A 7,114-nucleotide genomic window follows, 5' to 3' on the forward strand; every position below is an offset into this window, starting at 1 on the left:
TGGATAATTTTTCAGTCTTCGATAAGATTTAGAATTACTGTGAATGACTTAAATGGGTTTTATTGGTTTTCCGTTGGTATGGCATTCATTACAATTATAATTTGGCTAATATATATTTCAGAGCACAAACTGAAATCAGAACATGAGTTCAAGATTAAAAAAACTAAATTTTACTGTTTGTGGTCTCACAGATACCATAATTGAAATTAAATGAAGAATATATTATAATCATAGAAGATACAGGAGTATATTGTACAGTATTCAGTAGGCTATAGGTTCAATTTTTGTTGGAGACTACCTGGAGAAAGCAATGCTGATCTGGGGAACTTTTAGGGGCCGTCTAGGGATGTCCTTGACAGTGTAGAGTGTAGACAGTAGAAGAAGGTTCATTTCTGTCCCTGACACAGAGAGAGGAAGAAAGATTTGTCTTGACTTTTAAATTGTAATTCTGTGAATAACAAAGGCTTTAATGGGCAAGAAGGGACACACACTACAAGGTTATATTGTTTTTATTATTTTCTCGCTATTGTTTTATTACTCAAAATACTGGAGATACGAATATATTATATGTGTTGTAGGTTACCGCAATTGCTAGTAAACCATCAAATTTCTTTAAGGGTCTTTTATTGGCGAAGAATTTTTATGAAAAGACATTTAACAAAATGCTCTTTTTAGCGTGTGGAGGTGATTCCCTTAATAAATAAAAGGTTATTAAATGAGATTTTTTTTCCAGGTGTGGTTTTAATTTTCTAATCTACAATAGGACTGTATAATTGTAGCTGTGTAGTTTGAGTTCTAGTTAGGGACACTGTAATCACCTATAATTGTAGCTGTTATTGTAAATATGAATGGGGATATTACCAATGCCTATAGCCGTAGGCCTAGATTTTAGAATCTACATCAAATGTTTATAATACCTGCTTTCTGTGGGGGTTTTTTTCCTGTGATTGAAATATTGTCGTATTTCCATATCTGCTCAATGTTTTATCAAAAAAAAAAGGAAGAACTGTTTTAATCGCATACTTTAATTTAATCTGGTAATAAATTTTATTAGAGATTTTTTTTCACATTTTAAAAGGTGTGAATTTGATGGTGGAAATTATGGTGGAAACTGTCATTTGTGCAAATTATTTGCATTACAAAAGTAATTAGGAACTAAGAATTTCAACTGATATGTGTTGGAAAGTTATTCGTTACTTGATAAAAAATATATTTGAGTGGACAACTCAACATTCTCACAGAATCATTATTTCACTAATATACAAAATGAATTCTTTGTTATAATTTGGTACATACATACTGTATGAATACACAAATATAATTCGTTTGAATACAAATACATGCAATCCTTGAGACAAATATATAAGCTACAGTTATTTTGCTTTAGGAAACATTGTCTCACTCTACATTGGTTGCGAACTAGCTATATTAGCCACGCCCACCAATTAAGCTACCTCCAGATATTCTCTCTCTCTCTCTCTCTCTCTCTCCTCTCTCTCTCTCTCTCTCTCTCTCTCTCTCTCTCTCTCTCCCTCTCTCTCTCTCCCCTCTCTCTCTCTCTCTCTCTCTCTCTCTCTCTCTGTGTAGACCTATCCTTTGCCTATTATCAAGTTCTGCTAACCTTGATTTAGTTGATCGTTTCTCGGTTTTTTTTTTTTTTTTTTTCAAATCTATACTTTACTTTAAGGTCTCCTTTTCTTGTCCTATACAGCAGGGGAATCCTATTCTCTACAGGACCTCCACAGTCATTTCATTATGTTCGTTCAAGAGTATTATACATTTTACATCGCATTTTGCTCATTTATTGTCAAATCCACACTATCGAAGCACACACACAACAAAAATTTCTCTAGTTTCCTCTTGAAACCCTTAATGTCTTCGATCATTCGGATGTCTCGTCGGAGCTTATTTTATAGTCTTTGGGACCGCATATTTAAAAGCTCTAGAGCCTCAAGTAGACATATATCTAGGTTCGAGTAATTTGAAACCGTCTGTAACTATTCTCGTGTCAACACGATTTGTTGGCTGCACAACATGTAGCAATTCTCTTAGATAATTTGCACGTCCGGTTCTGATAACTTTATTGGTTATTGTACATAATTTAAACTAAATTTTCTGTAATAGGCAGCCAGTGTAAATCAATTAGTATAGGAGTGATCCTTTCTCAAGGTGGGACACCTTTTATCAGTCTTACTCCTCATTATTATGTTTTGTAATTTCTTAAGTTATACTTTTGGTATTCCCCTGGACCTGACTGCAGGTGTGTTTGTTGTTACAAACAATGATAGATATTATATTCCAAATCCTTTATGAAGAAGAATGAGAATTTAGTTATGGCTTCATCCTTCACAGTTACTTTCTTCGATATGTTCGTGAAATTAGAAATTAAATAGGCCTATCAGATTTTATTTTTCCAAAGGAATTATTTTAAACTTTCAAGTTCAAGGTTCAGCTCCAAGTAATTTATATCTTTAATAATGCAAAATCTGATTCTGGGCTAATGCGTATTTTCAAAGTGAAGGGGACTACTGTAGTCTCTTGATTGAAATTACAAGCGATGTACTCTCATGTAGAAATTGTGGTAAAATTCTTAATTCATCACACGAATGATTACAATGTTGATAATATGTAATATTTTTTAAATGCATTTACCGAATGCAAACAAAAACGCGCGCGCGCGCGCGCGAGAGAGAGAGAGAGAGAGAGAGAGAGAGAGAGAGAGAGAGAGAGAGAGAGTTTCCAACACCAAAGGAGGAATTTGTCAAAGCTCTTAGCTTTTATATCACATTAACGAATTCTTGTGAAGTACTCTCTCTCTCTCTCTCTCTCTCTCTCTCTCTCTCTCTCTCTCTCTCTCTCTCTCTCTCTCTCTCTCTCCACTGTTTTTATTTCAGTTATTTATTAAATATTTTGTTAGCAAACTCTTAAGTTTCGTGAGTGGGTCTCCCACAGAAGTACTAATTACGTAAGAGCTCTAGTTTCAGTGTCCCTGCAACATTTGTCATAACAACTTGAAGTTTATTCTTAGTTGAGAGTGAGAATAACATTGATATCCTAAGTCAGCTACAAGGAGTTCCATAGTCGGTAAAATTTCCAAGAAACTTTCGTTCAAGTCTTTCGACAAAGCTATCTTTTCGTAGAGGTAAATTTGAAGACATCCTTTAACAATTCGGTGTTAATAAGTTCTCTCTCTCTCTCTCTCTCTCTCTCTCTCTCTCTCTCTCTCTCATCTCTCTCTCTCTCTCTCTCTCTCTCTCTCTCTTCGTCAATGACCTTCGATGTCAGGATGCCAGAGAACTTCAATCTTCTCTCTCTCTCTCTCTCTCCTCTCTCTCTCTCTCTCTCTCTCCTCTCTCTCTCTCTCTCTCTCTCTCTCTCTATGCATCGAATCCATTTAAATGTTAAATATACGGAAGTGTATCCCAAGATATAAATTATATGAAGTGTATATATCCCAAGATATAAATTATTTGCAAGATTAGATTTAGTCATCTTAGCACATGCAATTGCGCAGAAGTGGTTGGTAGAACAAGAGGCTTAATTTGAACTTAGTGGACTTTATACCACCAATACATATGAATTAAGTTTAAAGTAAAGTAGGAAATTACCGTTATAAAAGCCCAAGTAGAAACACAGCTTTTTATTTAAATTTTTAGAAAATATTCTTGTGAAAACCTTTTATTTTGTATGCAACTCTCATATTTTTTTCATATTCCAATAGCGGATGTATAATTACCTCATTAGTAATAACTAAACTCTTACTGTAAGGAGGATGCCTGAAAACTTTAAATCAATCAATCAATCAATCTTACTGTAAGGGGGGATGGAGTTCCTTACCTGTTTGTCGACCAACCAGACAGAACTGGCTTTCTGCGCATGTTCTTCGTTTAAGAAGGTTGGTCTACTCGTTGTCAGTGAATTTTCAGAAAAAGTCAGATTTTAATCTGGAAATGGAAACCCTTGTTTAGTAATTAATACCGGCAGTCTTCGTTTAGTTATAAGGTGGTTGAATATATTTTGCATGAATTAATTTTGTTACTAAGTGAGGTTTACCTTCATGGGGAAATTGCTGACTTAATAGTGATCCGCATAATTGCATAAATCAACTGTCTTTCATACTTTGTTGACTAAGCAACTTGAAATTGAATCGAAGGCGTGACTTTTGATTAGTTTTCTACCATGTTGCCAAATGTGAAATTCCCTTCGTTAAGTATCTAAGTATCTGTGGGCTGTTAAATTTGTACTTAGTTTGATTATAATTATAACTTATACGACAACAATAACAACAACAAATGCAACTGTTGCTAGTCCACTGCAAGACAAAGGCCTCAGACAACTCAATTCATGTCAGGTTTCATCACCACGCCGGCCAACTTTAGCATGGTGATGGTTGGAGACTTAGGTCTGATCGCTCTCAGAGGGTGTGACATAATTCTGTAATAATTAGCAGCAAAATATTTTGACTTTAAGGCTTGTTATAAAGGATCAGTGCTTCTGTTTTTAACCATTATAAAATTATATTTTTAATATAATGAACTAATTGTTCACATGTGACAATGTGGTAAAAAACGGAGAGTGCCTCATTTTTAAGATAAATACCTCAGTTTGAGTAATTTTGGTTGATTTAAGGAAATGTCCAGAGTAATGGTACTTTCAAGGTAATTTTAAGGTAATCTGGACGTTGGGCATTCTAAATTTTGAAGAAATTTCAATAGTTTTAAATCAATTTTTCTCTTGAATAACACCCTTCTCTGTAAACATTGCTGCTTTCAATTTTAGATTGACATACCCATCAGGCCCGGTAAAAAAAATGACAAATCCATACACCCTATCCTTCCCTCTCTTCACCCAATTATCTTTCTAGTTTTTTTAACAAAAGGGCTCTCGTTAATCATGCTATAATATTTTACGTTTTATGGGGATTTTTTTTTTAGTATCCAAGGTAGTTTTTCGAAAGTGTAGGTAATTTCTGAGGTAATATCTTGAACGTCATATGAGAGCCCTAGGAACGACTCAAAGTTGGGGCGGGTTTCTCTGGTCTGTTTTTCGATCAGTCAGGCCAAAGTGGTCTTCAACAATTTACAAGATCTTCGTTAAGTAGACGGGCCTACTCATTGTCATTGTTTTTTTTTTTTTCTTTTTTTTTATCAAACTTTAATTGAAAGCGTGATTATAAAATCTTTATATGCGTACATCATTTCATCTTCAACTAGTTTAAATTTTTGTTAATTTTACGGTCGTGGTAAATGGGGGTGTTTATAAAAAGTTTGATACTTGACCTTAAAGTCTGTGTAATGAAATATATTATTTCAATTGATCTACGATAATCAACAACGAAAGTATTTTGACTTTTCTATGGGTAGCTATGAAGTACCAGTTTTTCTGTACATTTTTAATTCTGAAAGTCTTGGTTGAGATATTATAACAGTTATACCCTTCCTGGGTGTAGATACCTGGACGTGGTTAAAGGGTTTGCGTATCGCCATGATGAGCAAAGTTGTACTGGCCAGGCCCACCCATACTAGGTTGATTTGTGGTGAGCTATCAGACCAAAATCTCCCACCATGAAAAATGGCTAAACCCCAGACATGAATTGATATGTCTGAGGCTTTGTCCTGCAGAGGACAAGACACGGCTGCATTTGTTATAGTATGTTATAATTTTGATCTTACTACGTACAAAATTGGCTGTATACAGATACTGAGGTAATTAATGATTTTAAATTTTACTTTTGGCAATATGGTACAAAACTAATCAAAAGTGTTTATGGCTCCCCAATTATGGAATATAGCAGCGACACCCTTCAGTAGTGTTACTCCTTATTGGATATTGCTGTTTAGGAACCAAATTCTAAAATAAGTGCCTTTATTACGTCATGTTTATTTTTCCAGGCAAAGTAGGCTATCTGAGATATGTTGATCATCTTGCAATGATCGTAGCATTTCCTAAAACATAATTTGTCTTATGATAATGCTTTCTTTATGGTTCAGAGTTTGGTTACAGTCTAGACTCTAGCCCGTACTGGCTACTGTAAATAGCCTCTCGTATAGTTTGGCCAATAGGTGAACTTGTAATGCTTTTATTTTGAAACCAAGGTATGATTTACGTTTTTAATTTATTTCCGTTTTATTTTCTTCGAGATATTTACTATTCTATTATTTTTCATATGTTGATTAATTGGGAATCTATTGTATCCATCTAGATACCTTGTCTTTGACGTAGGCTGTCAATTTCCCACTAGATACCAAATGAATGTATATATAAGGCTCTCAATTGGAAACTGGTGAGGTTTTTTTTTTTCAAGTGCTTCGATTAGAAAATTAGCACATAATACAATAAGCTCCCACGAGACATCCGAATGATTAAAAACATTAAGGCTTTCAAGAGGAAACTGAAGACTCCCTCTTATTCTGTTCGTCCTTTGACAGTGACGATTTAACAGTAAATGAGCAATACGTGTTTTGCAATGTTGAATACTCTGAACGAACAAGATAAAAATGACTGTGGAGGTCCTGTAGAGAGTAGGGTTCCCCTGCAGTGTAGGACCCGAAAAACAGCCGTCAAACTAATACGCTTTCATATACTAAAGAATATTATGCAACAAATTGATCTTCGAGGTCCTGGAATGAATAATATTTGTGTGATTGGATACGAAAAAAAGCCACACCTGTCGTCGTCCACTATTGCCAGTAAATCATATTTACAATACTGCATATAGTTTTCTCTGTAGAATATAATTGTCTGTATTCTGACTGGTTATTCGGTAGTGTTTCATACTTCCGAAATGACTAATTGGTAGTTCAAGAATGACATATTCTAGCCCTTTTGCCATAAAGGATAGATGCGAAATAGGTTTGTATGGTGTACGTAAGTCCTGATAATCGAGAGCACTTTTCAGAATGGGTATGGCTGTAGTCAGTGTCTCAGATTGTGGATATTTACACTCGTCAACAGTAGTAACTACAATTCTAAAATAGTATCAGTAAGACTGTGAAAGTATTCTACTTCAATTAGTTTAGATATTACCATCAGATAAATCACCGCGATTTGTTTTTTAGACCTCTTAAAACATCCTGATGACTTCATCATTAAAACGTTAATCATAGTTTTGGGT

At 34.6% G+C, this 7,114-nt stretch overlaps 1 pseudogene; it reads right to left on the minus strand.

Annotated features, from left to right (window-relative positions):
- Positions 1-7,114, minus strand: part of LOC137626260 (uncharacterized) — a 17,920-nt pseudogene that overhangs the window by 1,883 nt on the left and 8,923 nt on the right.

Source organism: Palaemon carinicauda, chromosome 33, assembly GCF_036898095.1.
Source record: "Palaemon carinicauda isolate YSFRI2023 chromosome 33, ASM3689809v2, whole genome shotgun sequence".
Classification (NCBI taxonomy): domain Eukaryota; kingdom Metazoa; phylum Arthropoda; class Malacostraca; order Decapoda; family Palaemonidae; genus Palaemon; species Palaemon carinicauda.